Source organism: Passer domesticus, chromosome 2 (assembly GCF_036417665.1).
Source record: "Passer domesticus isolate bPasDom1 chromosome 2, bPasDom1.hap1, whole genome shotgun sequence".
Classification (NCBI taxonomy): Eukaryota; Metazoa; Chordata; class Aves; order Passeriformes; family Passeridae; genus Passer; species Passer domesticus.
This window is the reverse complement of record NC_087475.1, coordinates 94,185,055-94,200,645: the sequence shown is the minus strand read 5'-3', so window position 1 is coordinate 94,200,645 and position 15,591 is coordinate 94,185,055.

Below are 15,591 nucleotides of genomic sequence, written 5' to 3'. Positions count from 1 at the left end.
TCAAACCCGCCAAAACTCATCCAAAAATATTTTCAAACCCGCCAAAATAGAAAACCAGACAGAGGTGATCAATACATTTGAAAAAACCGGACAAAACATGATAAAGCCCACCAAAGCTAATCCAAACACACCAAAAACTGGGCTAAACAGAATCAAAACAAATCAAAACAAATCGAAACCTTCTAAAAACCGGCCAAAATATTTCAAAACCCGTCAAAACTAATCAAAACATTCCGAACACCCGCCAAAACATTCCGAACACCCGCCAAAAAGAATCCAAACATTCCAAAACCTGCCAACACAATAAAAACAACTCAAGAGAATACAAAACATTCTAAAACCCAACCAAGACATTCCGAAAACCCGCCAAAACATCATAAAAACAAATCAAAACCAACCAAAATATTCCGAAAACCCGCCAAAATAATTTGGACCCGCAAAACTCATCAAAACATTCTGAAAAGATGCCAAAACATTAGAAAACCAGCCAGAACTGATCAAAACATTCAAAAAACTTGGCAAAACATCATAAAAACAAATCAAAACCAACCAAAAAATTCCAAAAACTTGACAAAATATTTTAGAACTCCCCAAAAACTGATCAAAACATACTGAAAACCTGCCAAAATATTATATAATTTGTCAGAAGTCAATAAAACATTCAAAAAAACCGCCAAAACATGATAAAGCCCAATAAAACTAATCCAAACACACCAAAAAACTGACTAAACATAACATAAACTAATCAAAACCAACCAAAAAAATCCTAAAAACCCGCCCAAAGTAATCTAAACATTCTAAAAGCCCTCCAAAACATAATAAAGACATAGGAAAACCAAACAAAATATTCTAAAAACCTGCCAAAATATATTAAAACCCGCCAAAACGGATCAAAACATTCTGAAGACATGCCAAAATACTAGAAAACCAGCCAGAACTGATCCAAATATTTCAAAAAGCTTGCCAAAACATAATAAAAACAAATCAATACCAGCTAAAACATTGTAAAAACTCACCAAATTATTTTAAGCCCGCCAAACTATTTTAAAACTCACCAAAAAGAATCAAAATTTTCCAAAAACTTTATAAAAACAAATCAAAACAAACCAAGAAATTCCAAACACCAGGCAAAATATTGTAAAACACATCAAAAGTAATTAAAATTTCCCAAACCAGCTGAAATATTGTAAAAAAACAATTAAAACATTCCAAAAACCTGCCAAAATGTTAATACACACGTCGAAACTGATCACAACATTCCCAATAGACGCAAAAAACATACAAAAAATCCGTCAAAACATTAGAAAGAAAATCAATGCAAATCAAAACATTCCAAAAACCCGCTAAAATACTTTAAAATACGCAAAAATGAACCAAACCTTTCCAAGAACCCACCAAAACATAAGAAAAACAAATCAAAACAAATTAAAACAATCCAAACACCAGACGAAATACTTTAGAACCCGCCAAAAGTGATCAAAACATTCGGAAAACACGCCAAAATACTAGAAAACCAGCCAGGACTTATCAAAACACAAAAAAACTTACCAAAAAATAATAAAAACAAATAAAAACATTTTAAAAATCCGGGCAAAATATTTCAAAACCCGCCGAAAGGAACCGAAATATTCCAAAACTCTCCAAAACTTCACAAAAACGAACCAAAACATCCCAAAAACCCAGAAAAATATTTAGAACCGCGATCAGCACAGCGCTCTCTGCGCAAACACCCGCTAGATGGCATCCGAGAGACGGAGAGCGCGCCACGTTCTAGGATGCGAAGAGTGAAGCCGCACAACGCCTGCACTGTTTCCGCAGCTTTCTAACTGCTAGAAGTTCAAGGCTTACCACTTGCCTGCCTCTTCAATTGCCATTAGCATCCGAAAGGAAGGTATTCTTGCACAACTTTGCTCTGCTTGCTTCTAGTTCTGCCCCAGCCTACCATAGATAACCTTGCTCTTCCCTTTAGATTTTGAGATGCCGAGAACTCGGGAATTGAGAACACAAGTCCGGGCACGTATACTGTGCTGGCACAGTTTCTCCTTGCTAGACACAGTGGAAAAGCATTTTGCTGAGACGCAGAAGACAAGAAATGCAGAATACGGAGATACGGAGCTCTCCGAAGTTAAGTGCCGCTGCCAGGCGTCTTTCGGCAGAAAGAGAGCTCCGCAGCGCACAGTGACCGGCACAGTGCTCTCTGCGCGAAGAGCCGCTTGATCGCATCCGAGAGACGGAGAGCGCGGTACCTTCCACGATGCGAAGAGTGAAGCCGCACAACACCCGGACCTTGTCCGCAGCTTTCTAACTGCTAGAATTTCAAGGCTTAGCACTTGCCTGCCTCTTCAATTGCCATTAGCATCCGAAAGGAAGGTATTCTTGCACAACTTTGCTCTGCTTGCTTCTAGTTCTGCCCCAGCCTACCATAGATAACCTTGCTCTTCCCTTTAGATTTTGAGATGCCGAGAACTCGGGAATTGAGAACACAAGTCCGGGCACGTATACTGTGCTGGCACAGTTTCTCCTTGCTAGACACAGTGGAAAAGCATTTTGCTGAGACGCAGAAGACAAGAAATGCAGAATACGGAGATACGGAGCTCTCCGAAGTTAAGTGCCGCTGCCAGGCGTCTTTCGGCAGAAAGAGAGCTCCGCAGCGCACAGTGACCGGCACAGTGCTCTCTGCGCGAAGAGCCGCTTGATCGCATCCGAGAGACGGAGAGCGCGGTACCTTCTACGATGCGAAGAGTGAAGCCGCACAACACCCGGACCTTGTCTGCATCTTTCTAACTGCTAGAATTTCAAGGCTTACCACTTGCCTGCCTCTTCAATTGCCATTAGCATTTCAATGGAAGCTATTCTTGGACAACTTTGCTCTGCTTGCTGCTAGTTCTGCCCCAGCCTACCATAGAGAACCTCGCTCTTGCCTTGAGGCTCTGAGATGCCAAGAACTTGTCAACTTCAAAGGGCGGGCCGGGCTACATCTACTCAGCTGCCACAGTTTCTCCTTGCTAGACCTAGTGGGAAAGCATTTTGCTGAGATGCAGAAGGCAAGAAACGCAGAATACAGAGACGCGGAGCTGTCCCAAGTGCCGCTGCCAGGCGTCTTTCCGCAGAAGGAGCGCCCCGGAGCGCACCGCAACCGGCACCGTCATCTCTGCGCAAAGAGCCAAAATATTTTCAAACCCGCCAAAAGGAATCCAAACGTTCCACAACCTGCCAAGACAATAAAAACAACACAAGAGAAAACAAAACATTCTAAAACACCACCAAAATATTTCGAAAACCCGCCAAAACATCATAAAAACAAATCAAAACAACCTAAACAATAGGAGGAACACGGCAACATATTGGCAAGCAAGAGACGGAGAGCGCGGCACCTTCTAGGAGGCCAAGAAGGAAGCCGCACAACACCTGCACTGTGTCTGCAACTTTCAAACTGCTAGAAGCTAGTGGCTTGCCACTGGCCTGCCTCTTCAATTGCCATTAGCATTCCAATGGAAGCTATTCTTGGACAACTTTGCTCTGCTTGCTGCTAGTTCTGCCCCAGCCTACCATAGAGAACCTTGCTCTTCCCTTGAGGCTCTGAGATGCCAAGAACTTGTCAACTTCAAAGGGCGGGCCGGGCTACATCTACTCAGCTGCCACAGTTTCTCCTTGCTAGACCTAGTGGGAAAGCATTTTGCTGAGATGCAGAAGGCAAGAAACGCAGAATACGGAGACGCGGAGCTGTCCCAAGTGCCGCTGCCAGGCGTCTTTCCGCAGAAGGAGCGCCCCGGAGCGCACCGCAACCGGCACCGTCATCTCTGCGCAAAGAGCCAAAATATTTTCAAACCCGCCAAAACTCATCCAAAAATATTTTCAAACCCGCCAAAATAGAAAACCAGACAGAGGTGATCAATACATTTGAAAAAACCGGACAAAACATGATCAAGCCCACCAAAGCTAATCCAAACACACCAAAAACTGGGCTAAACAGAATCAAAACAAATCAAAACAAATCGAAACCTTCTAAAAACCGGCCAAAATATTTCAAAACCCGTCAAAACTAATCAAAACATTCCGAACACCCGCCAAAACATTCCGAACACCCGCCAAAAAGAATCCAAACATTCCAAAACCTGCCAACACAATAAAAACAACTCAAGAGAATACAAAACATTCTAAAACCCAACCAAGACATTCCGAAAACCCGCCAAAACATCATAAAAACAAATCAAAACCAACCAAAATATTCCGAAAACCCGCCAAAATAATTTGGACCCGCAAAACTCATCAAAACATTCTGAAAAGATGCCAAAACATTAGAAAACCAGCCAGAACTGATCAAAACATTCAAAAAACTTGGCAAAACATCATAAAAACAAATCAAAACCAACCAAAAAATTCCAAAAACTTGACAAAATATTTTAGAACTCCCCAAAAACTGATCAAAACATACTGAAAACCTGCCAAAATATTATATAATTTGTCAGAAGTCAATAAAACATTCAAAAAAACCGCCAAAACATGATAAAGCCCAATAAAACTAATCCAAACACACCAAAAAACTGACTAAACATAACATAAACTAATCAAAACCAACCAAAAAAATCCTAAAAACCCGCCCAAAGTAATCTAAACATTCTAAAAGCCCTCCAAAACATAATAAAGACATAGGAAAACCAAACAAAATATTCTAAAAACCTGCCAAAATATATTAAAACCCGCCAAAACGGATCAAAACATTCTGAAGACATGCCAAAATACTAGAAAACCAGCCAGAACTGATCCAAATATTTCAAAAAGCTTGCCAAAACATAATAAAAACAAATCAATACCAGCTAAAACATTGTAAAAACTCACCAAATTATTTTAAGCCCGCCAAACTATTTTAAAACTCACCAAAAAGAATCAAAATTTTCCAAAAACTTTATAAAAACAAATCAAAACAAACCAAGAAATTCCAAACACCAGGCAAAATATTGTAAAACACATCAAAAGTAATTAAAATTTCCCAAACCAGCTGAAATATTGTAAAAAAACAATTAAAACATTCCAAAAACCTGCCAAAATGTTAATACACACGTCGAAACTGATCACAACATTCCCAATAGACGCAAAAAACATACAAAAAATCCGTCAAAACATTAGAAAGAAAATCAATGCAAATCAAAACATTCCAAAAACCCGCTAAAATACTTTAAAATACGCAAAAATGAACCAAACCTTTCCAAGAACCCACCAAAACATAAGAAAAACAAATCAAAACAAATTAAAACAATCCAAACACCAGACGAAATACTTTAGAACCCGCCAAAAGTGATCAAAACATTCGGAAAACACGCCAAAATACTAGAAAACCAGCCAGGACTTATCAAAACACAAAAAAACTTACCAAAAAATAATAAAAACAAATAAAAACATTTTAAAAATCCGGGCAAAATATTTCAAAACCCGCCGAAAGGAACCGAAATATTCCAAAACTCTCCAAAACTTCACAAAAACGAACCAAAACATCCCAAAAACCCAGAAAAATATTTAGAACCGCGATCAGCACAGCGCTCTCTGCGCAAACACCCGCTAGATGGCATCCGAGAGACGGAGAGCGCGCCACGTTCTAGGATGCGAAGAGTGAAGCCGCACAACGCCTGCACTGTTTCCGCAGCTTTCTAACTGCTAGAAGTTCAAGGCTTACCACTTGCCTGCCTCTTCAATTGCCATTAGCATCCGAAAGGAAGGTATTCTTGCACAACTTTGCTGTGCTTGCTTCTAGTTCTGCCCCAGCCTACCATAGATAACCTTGCTCTTCCCTTTAGATTTTGAGATGCCGAGAACTCGGGAATTGAGAACACAAGTCCGGGCACGTATACTGTGCTGGCACAGTTTCTCCTTGCTAGACACAGTGGAAAAGCATTTTGCTGAGACGCAGAAGACAAGAAATGCAGAATACGGAGATACGGAGCTCTCCGAAGTTAAGTGCCGCTGCCAGGCGTCTTTCGGCAGAAAGAGAGCTCCGCAGCGCACAGTGACCGGCACAGTGCTCTCTGCGCGAAGAGCCGCTTGATCGCATCCGAGAGACGGAGAGCGCGGTACCTTCTACGATGCGAAGAGTGAAGCCGCACAACACCCGGACCTTGTCTGCATCTTTCTAACTGCTAGAATTTCAAGGCTTACCACTTGCCTGCCTCTTCAATTGCCATTAGCATTTCAATGGAAGCTATTCTTGGACAACTTTGCTCTGCTTGCTGCTAGTTCTGCCCCAGCCTACCATAGAGAACCTCGCTCTTGCCTTGAGGCTCTGAGATGCCAAGAACTTGTCAACTTCAAAGGGCGGGCCGGGCTACATCTACTCAGCTGCCACAGTTTCTCCTTGCTAGACCTAGTGGGAAAGCATTTTGCTGAGATGCAGAAGGCAAGAAACGCAGAATACAGAGACGCGGAGCTGTCCCAAGTGCCGCTGCCAGGCGTCTTTCCGCAGAAGGAGCGCCCCGGAGCGCACCGCAACCGGCACCGTCATCTCTGCGCAAAGAGCCAAAATATTTTCAAACCCGCCAAAAGGAATCCAAACGTTCCACAACCTGCCAAGACAATAAAAACAACACAAGAGAAAACAAAACATTCTAAAACACCACCAAAATATTTCGAAAACCCGCCAAAACATCATAAAAACAAATCAAAACAACCCAAACAATAGGAGGAACACGGCAACATATTGGCAAGCAAGAGACGGAGAGCGCGGCACCTTCTAGGAGGCCAAGAAGGAAGCCGCACAACACCTGCACTGTGTCTGCAACTTTCAAACTGCTAGAAGCTAGTGGCTTGCCACTGGCCTGCCTCTTCAATTGCCATTAGCATTCCAATGGAAGCTATTCTTGGACAACTTTGCTCTGCTTGCTGCTAGTTCTGCCCCAGCCTACCATAGAGAACCTTGCTCTTGCCTTGAGGCTCTGAGATGCCAAGAACTTGTCAACTTCAAAGGGCGGGCCGGGCTACATCTACTCAGCTGCCACAGTTTCTCCTTGCTAGACCTAGTGGGAAAGCATTTTGCTGAGATGCAGAAGGCAAGAAACGCAGAATACGGAGACGCGGAGCTGTCCCAAGTGCCGCTGCCAGGCGTCTTTCCGCAGAAGGAGCGCCCCGGAGCGCACCGCAACCGGCACCGTCATCTCTGCGCAAAGAGCCAAAATATTTTCAAACCCGCCAAAACTCATCCAAAAATATTTTCAAACCCGCCAAAATAGAAAACCAGACAGAGGTGATCAATACATTTGAAAAAACCGGACAAAACATGATAAAGCCCACCAAAGCTAATCCAAACACACCAAAAACTGGGCTAAACAGAATCAAAACAAATCAAAACAAATCGAAACCTTCTAAAAACCGGCCAAAATATTTCAAAACCCGTCAAAACTAATCAAAACATTCCGAACACCCGCCAAAACATTCCGAACACCCGCCAAAAAGAATCCAAACATTCCAAAACCTGCCAACACAATAAAAACAACTCAAGAGAATACAAAACATTCTAAAACCCAACCAAGACATTCCGAAAACCCGCCAAAACATCATAAAAACAAATCAAAACCAACCAAAATATTCCGAAAACCCGCCAAAATAATTTGGACCCGCAAAACTCATCAAAACATTCTGAAAAGATGCCAAAACATTAGAAAACCAGCCAGAACTGATCAAAACATTCAAAAAACTTGGCAAAACATCATAAAAACAAATCAAAACCAACCAAAAAATTCCAAAAACTTGACAAAATATTTTAGAACTCCCCAAAAACTGATCAAAACATACTGAAAACCTGCCAAAATATTATATAATTTGTCAGAAGTCAATAAAACATTCAAAAAAACCGCCAAAACATGATAAAGCCCAATAAAACTAATCCAAACACACCAAAAAACTGACTAAACATAACATAAACTAATCAAAACCAACCAAAAAAATCCTAAAAACCCGCCCAAAGTAATCTAAACATTCTAAAAGCCCTCCAAAACATAATAAAGACATAGGAAAACCAAACAAAATATTCTAAAAACCTGCCAAAATATATTAAAACCCGCCAAAACGGATCAAAACATTCTGAAGACATGCCAAAATACTAGAAAACCAGCCAGAACTGATCCAAATATTTCAAAAAGCTTGCCAAAACATAATAAAAACAAATCAATACCAGCTAAAACATTGTAAAAACTCACCAAATTATTTTAAGCCCGCCAAACTATTTTAAAACTCACCAAAAAGAATCAAAATTTTCCAAAAACTTTATAAAAACAAATCAAAACAAACCAAGAAATTCCAAACACCAGGCAAAATATTGTAAAACACATCAAAAGTAATTAAAATTTCCCAAACCAGCTGAAATATTGTAAAAAAACAATTAAAACATTCCAAAAACCTGCCAAAATGTTAATACACACGTCGAAACTGATCACAACATTCCCAATAGACGCAAAAAACATACAAAAAATCCGTCAAAACATTAGAAAGAAAATCAATGCAAATCAAAACATTCCAAAAACCCGCTAAAATACTTTAAAATACGCAAAAATGAACCAAACCTTTCCAAGAACCCACCAAAACATAAGAAAAACAAATCAAAACAAATTAAAACAATCCAAACACCAGACGAAATACTTTAGAACCCGCCAAAAGTGATCAAAACATTCGGAAAACACGCCAAAATACTAGAAAACCAGCCAGGACTTATCAAAACACAAAAAAACTTACCAAAAAATAATAAAAACAAATAAAAACATTTTAAAAATCCGGGCAAAATATTTCAAAACCCGCCGAAAGGAACCGAAATATTCCAAAACTCTCCAAAACTTCACAAAAACGAACCAAAACATCCCGAAAACCCAGAAAAATATTTAGAACCGCGATCAGCACAGCGCTCTCTGCGCAAACACCCGCTAGATGGCATCCGAGAGACGGAGAGCGCGCCACGTTCTAGGATGCGAAGAGTGAAGCCGCACAACGCCTGCACTGTTTCCGCAGCTTTCTAACTGCTAGAAGTTCAAGGCTTACCACTTGCCTGCCTCTTCAATTGCCATTAGCATCCGAAAGGAAGGTATTCTTGCACAACTTTGCTGTGCTTGCTTCTAGTTCTGCCCCAGCCTACCATAGATAACCTTGCTCTTCCCTTTAGATTTTGAGATGCCGAGAACTCGGGAATTGAGAACACAAGTCCGGGCACGTATACTGTGCTGGCACAGTTTCTCCTTGCTAGACACAGTGGAAAAGCATTTTGCTGAGATGCAGAAGACAAGAAATGCAGAATACGGAGATACGGAGCTCTCCGAAGTTATGTGCCGCTGCCAGGCGTCTTTCGGCAGAAAGAGAGCTCCGCAGCGCACAGTGACCGGCACAGTGCTCTCTGCGCGAAGAGCCGCTTGATCGCATCCGAGAGACGGAGAGCGCGGTACCTTCCACGATGCGAAGAGTGAAGCCGCACAACACCCGGACTGTGTCCGCAGCTTTCTAACTGCTAGAATTTCAAGGCTTAGCACTTGCCTGCCTCTTCAATTGCCATTAGCATCCGAAAGGAAGGTATTCTTGCACAACTTTGCTCTGCTTGCTTCTAGTTCTGCCCCAGCCTACCATAGATAACCTTGCTCTTCCCTTTAGATTTTGAGATGCCGAGAACTCGGGAATTGAGAACACAAGTCCGGGCACGTATACTGTGCTGGCACAGTTTCTCCTTGCTAGACACAGTGGAAAAGCATTTTGCTGAGACGCAGAAGACAAGAAATGCAGAATACGGAGATACGGAGCTCTCCGAAGTTAAGTGCCGCTGCCAGGCGTCTTTCGGCAGAAAGAGAGCTCCGCAGCGCACAGTGACCGGCACAGTGCTCTCTGCGCGAAGAGCCGCTTGATCGCATCGGAGAGACGGAGAGCGCGGTACCTTCTACGATGCGAAGAGTGAAGCCGCACAACACCCGGACCTTGTCTGCATCTTTCTAACTGCTAGAATTTCAAGGCTTACCACTTGCCTGCCTCTTCAATTGCCATTAGCATTTCAATGGAAGCTATTCTTGGACAACTTTGCTCTGCTTGCTGCTAGTTCTGCCCCAGCCTACCATAGAGAACCTCGCTCTTGCCTTGAGGCTCTGAGATGCCAAGAACTTGTCAACTTCAAAGGGCGGGCCGGGCTACATCTACTCAGCTGCCACAGTTTCTCCTTGCTAGACCTAGTGGGAAAGCATTTTGCTGAGATGCAGAAGGCAAGAAACGCAGAATACAGAGACGCGGAGCTGTCCCAAGTGCCGCTGCCAGGCGTCTTTCCGCAGAAGGAGCGCCCCGGAGCGCACCGCAACCGGCACCGTCATCTCTGCGCAAAGAGCCAAAATATTTTCAAACCCGCCAAAAGGAATCCAAACGTTCCACAACCTGCCAAGACAATAAAAACAACACAAGAGAAAACAAAACATTCTAAAACACCACCAAAATATTTCGAAAACCCGCCAAAACATCATAAAAACAAATCAAAACAACCCAAACAATAGGAGGAACACGGCAACATATTGGCAAGCAAGAGACGGAGAGCGCGGCACCTTCTAGGAGGCCAAGAAGGAAGCCGCACAACACCTGCACTGTGTCTGCAACTTTCAAACTGCTAGAAGCTAGTGGCTTGCCACTGGCCTGCCTCTTCAATTGCCATTAGCATTCCAATGGAAGCTATTCTTGGACAACTTTGCTCTGCTTGCTGCTAGTTCTGCCCCAGCCTACCATAGAGAACCTTGCTCTTGCCTTGAGGCTCTGAGATGCCAAGAACTTGTCAACTTCAAAGGGCGGGCCGGGCTACATCTACTCAGCTGCCACAGTTTCTCCTTGCTAGACCTAGTGGGAAAGCATTTTGCTGAGATGCAGAAGGCAAGAAACGCAGAATACGGAGACGCGGAGCTGTCCCAAGTGCCGCTGCCAGGCGTCTTTCCGCAGAAGGAGCGCCCCGGAGCGCACCGCAACCGGCACCGTCATCTCTGCGCAAAGAGCCAAAATATTTTCAAACCCGCCAAAACTCATCCAAAAATATTTTCAAACCCGCCAAAATAGAAAACCAGACAGAGGTGATCAATACATTTGAAAAAACCGGACAAAACATGATAAAGCCCACCAAAGCTAATCCAAACACACCAAAAACTGGGCTAAACAGAATCAAAACAAATCAAAACAAATCGAAACCTTCTAAAAACCGGCCAAAATATTTCAAAACCCGTCAAAACTAATCAAAACATTCCGAACACCCGCCAAAACATTCCGAACACCCGCCAAAAAGAATCCAAACATTCCAAAACCTGCCAACACAATAAAAACAACTCAAGAGAATACAAAACATTCTAAAACCCAACCAAGACATTCCGAAAACCCGCCAAAACATCATAAAAACAAATCAAAACCAACCAAAATATTCCGAAAACCCGCCAAAATAATTTGGACCCGCAAAACTCATCAAAACATTCTGAAAAGATGCCAAAACATTAGAAAACCAGCCAGAACTGATCAAAACATTCAAAAAACTTGGCAAAACATCATAAAAACAAATCAAAACCAACCAAAAAATTCCAAAAACTTGACAAAATATTTTAGAACTCCCCAAAAACTGATCAAAACATACTGAAAACCTGCCAAAATATTATATAATTTGTCAGAAGTCAATAAAACATTCAAAAAAACCGCCAAAACATGATAAAGCCCAATAAAACTAATCCAAACACACCAAAAAACTGACTAAACATAACATAAACTAATCAAAACCAACCAAAAAAATCCTAAAAACCCGCCCAAAGTAATCTAAACATTCTAAAAGCCCTCCAAAACATAATAAAGACATAGGAAAACCAAACAAAATATTCTAAAAACCTGCCAAAATATATTAAAACCCGCCAAAACGGATCAAAACATTCTGAAGACATGCCAAAATACTAGAAAACCAGCCAGAACTGATCCAAATATTTCAAAAAGCTTGCCAAAACATAATAAAAACAAATCAATACCAGCTAAAACATTGTAAAAACTCACCAAATTATTTTAAGCCCGCCAAACTATTTTAAAACTCACCAAAAAGAATCAAAATTTTCCAAAAACTTTATAAAAACAAATCAAAACAAACCAAGAAATTCCAAACACCAGGCAAAATATTGTAAAACACATCAAAAGTAATTAAAATTTCCCAAACCAGCTGAAATATTGTAAAAAAACAATTAAAACATTCCAAAAACCTGCCAAAATGTTAATACACACGTCGAAACTGATCACAACATTCCCAATAGACGCAAAAAACATACAAAAAATCCGTCAAAACATTAGAAAGAAAATCAATGCAAATCAAAACATTCCAAAAACCCGCTAAAATACTTTAAAATACGCAAAAATGAACCAAACCTTTCCAAGAACCCACCAAAACATAAGAAAAACAAATCAAAACAAATTAAAACAATCCAAACACCAGACGAAATACTTTAGAACCCGCCAAAAGTGATCAAAACATTCGGAAAACACGCCAAAATACTAGAAAACCAGCCAGGACTTATCAAAACACAAAAAAACTTACCAAAAAATAATAAAAACAAATAAAAACATTTTAAAAATCCGGGCAAAATATTTCAAAACCCGCCGAAAGGAACCGAAATATTCCAAAACTCTCCAAAACTTCACAAAAACGAACCAAAACATCCCAAAAACCCAGAAAAATATTTAGAACCGCGATCAGCACAGCGCTCTCTGCGCAAACACCCGCTAGATGGCATCCGAGAGACGGAGAGCGCGCCACGTTCTAGGATGCGAAGAGTGAAGCCGCACAACGCCTGCACTGTTTCCGCAGCTTTCTAACTGCTAGAAGTTCAAGGCTTACCACTTGCCTGCCTCTTCAATTGCCATTAGCATCCGAAAGGAAGGTATTCTTGCACAACTTTGCTCTGCTTGCTTCTAGTTCTGCCCCAGCCTACCATAGATAACCTTGCTCTTCCCTTTAGATTTTGAGATGCCGAGAACTCGGGAATTGAGAACACAAGTCCGGGCACGTATACTGTGCTGGCACAGTTTCTCCTTGCTAGACACAGTGGAAAAGCATTTTGCTGAGACGCAGAAGACAAGAAATGCAGAATACGGAGATACGGAGCTCTCCGAAGTAAATGTGCCGCTGCCAGGCGTCTTTCGGCAGAAAGAGAGCTCCGCAGCGCACAGTGACCGGCACAGTGCTCTCTGCGCGAAGAGCCGCTTGATCGCATCCGAGAGACGGAGAGCGCGGTACCTTCCACGATGCGAAGAGTGAAGCCGCACAACACCCGGACTGTGTCCGCAGCTTTCTAACTGCTAGAATTTCAAGGCTTAGCACTTGCCTGCCTCTTCAATTGCCATTAGCATCCGAAAGGAAGGTATTCTTGCACAACTTTGCTGTGCTTGCTTCTAGTTCTGCCCCAGCCTACCATAGATAACCTTGCTCTTCCCTTTAGATTTTGAGATGCCGAGAACTCGGGAATTGAGAACACAAGTCCGGGCACGTATACTGTGCTGGCACAGTTTCTCCTTGCTAGACACAGTGGAAAAGCATTTTGCTGAGACGCAGAAGACAAGAAATGCAGAATACGGAGATACGGAGCTCTCCGAAGTTAAGTGCCGCTGCCAGGCGTCTTTCGGCAGAAAGAGAGCTCCGCAGCGCACAGTGACCGGCACAGTGCTCTCTGCGCGAAGAGCCGCTTGATCGCATCCGAGAGACGGAGAGCGCGGTACCTTCTACGATGCGAAGAGTGAAGCCGCACAACACCCGGACCTTGTCTGCATCTTTCTAACTGCTAGAATTTCAAGGCTTACCACTTGCCTGCCTCTTCAATTGCCATTAGCATTCCAATGGAAGCTATTCTTGGACAACTTTGCTCTGCTTGCTGCTAGTTCTGCCCCAGCCTACCATAGAGAACCTTGCTCTTGCCTTGAGGCTCTGAGATGCCAAGAACTTGTCAACTTCAAAGGGCGGGCCGGGCTACATCTACTCAGCTGCCACAGTTTCTCCTTGCTAGACCTAGTGGGAAAGCATTTTGCTGAGATGCAGAAGGCAAGAAACGCAGAATACAGAGACGCGGAGCTGTCCCAAGTGCCGCTGCCAGGCGTCTTTCCGCAGAAGGAGCGCCCCGGAGCGCACCGCAACCGGCACCGTCATCTCTGCGCAAAGAGCCAAAATATTTTCAAACCCGCCAAAATGAATCCAAATATTCCACAACCTGCCAAGACAATAAAAACAACACAAGAGAAAACAAAACATTCTAAAACACCACCAAAATATTTCGAAAACCCGCCAAAACATCATCAAAACAAATCAAAACAACCCAAACTATAGGAGGAACACGGCAACATATTGGCAAGCAAGAGACGGAGAGCGCGGCACCTTCTAGGAGGCCAAGAAGGAAGCCGCACAACACCTGCACTGTGTCTGCAACTTTCAAACTGCTAGAAGCTAGTGGCTTGCCACTGGCCTGCCTCTTCAATTGCCATTAGCATTCCAATGGAAGCTATTCTTGGACAACTTTGCTCTGCTTGCTGCTAGTTCTGCCCCAGCCTACCATAGAGAACCTTGCTCTTCCCTTGAGGCTCTGAGATGCCAAGAACTTGTCAACTTCAAAGGGCGGGCCGGGCTACATCTACTCAGCTGCCACAGTTTCTCCTTGCTAGACCTAGTGGGAAAGCATTTTGCTGAGATGCAGAAGGCAAGAAACGCAGAATACGGAGACGCGGAGCTGTCCCAAGTGCCGCTGCCAGGCGTCTTTCCGCAGAAGGAGCGCCCCGGAGCGCACCGCAACCGGCACCGTCATCTCTGCGCAAAGAGCCAAAATATTTTAAAACCCGCCAAAACTCATCCAAAAATATTTTCAAACCCGCCAAAATAGAAAACCAGACAGAGGTGATCAATACATTTGAAAAAACCGGACAAAACATGATCAAGCCCACCAAAGCTAATCCAAACACACCAAAAACTGGGCTAAACAGAATCAAAACAAATCAAAACAAATCGAAACCTTCTAAAAACCGGCCAAACTATTTCAAAACCCGTCAAAACTAATCAAAACATTCCGAACACACGCCAAAACATTCCGAACACCCGCCAAAAAGAATCCAAACATTCCAAAACCTGCCAACACAATAAAAACAACTCAAGAGAATACAAAACATTCTAAAACCCAACCAAGACATTCCGAAAACCCGCCAAAACATCATAAAAACAAATCAAAACCAACCAAAATATTCCGAAAACCCGCCAAAATAATTTGGACCCGCAAAACTCATCAAAACATTCTGAAAAGATGCCAAAACATTAGAAAACCAGCCAGAACTGATCAAAACATTCAAAAAACTTGGCAAAACATCATAAAAACAAATCAAAACCAACCAAAAAATTCCAAAAACTTGACAAAATATTTTAGAACTCCCCAAAAACTGATCAAAACATACTGAAAACCTGCCAAAATATTATATAATTTGTCAGAAGTCAATAAAACATTCAAAAAAACCGCCAAAACATGATAAAGCCCAATAAAACTAATCCAAACACACCAAAAAACTGACTAAACATAACATAAACTAATCAAAACCAACCAAAAAAATCCTAAAAACCCG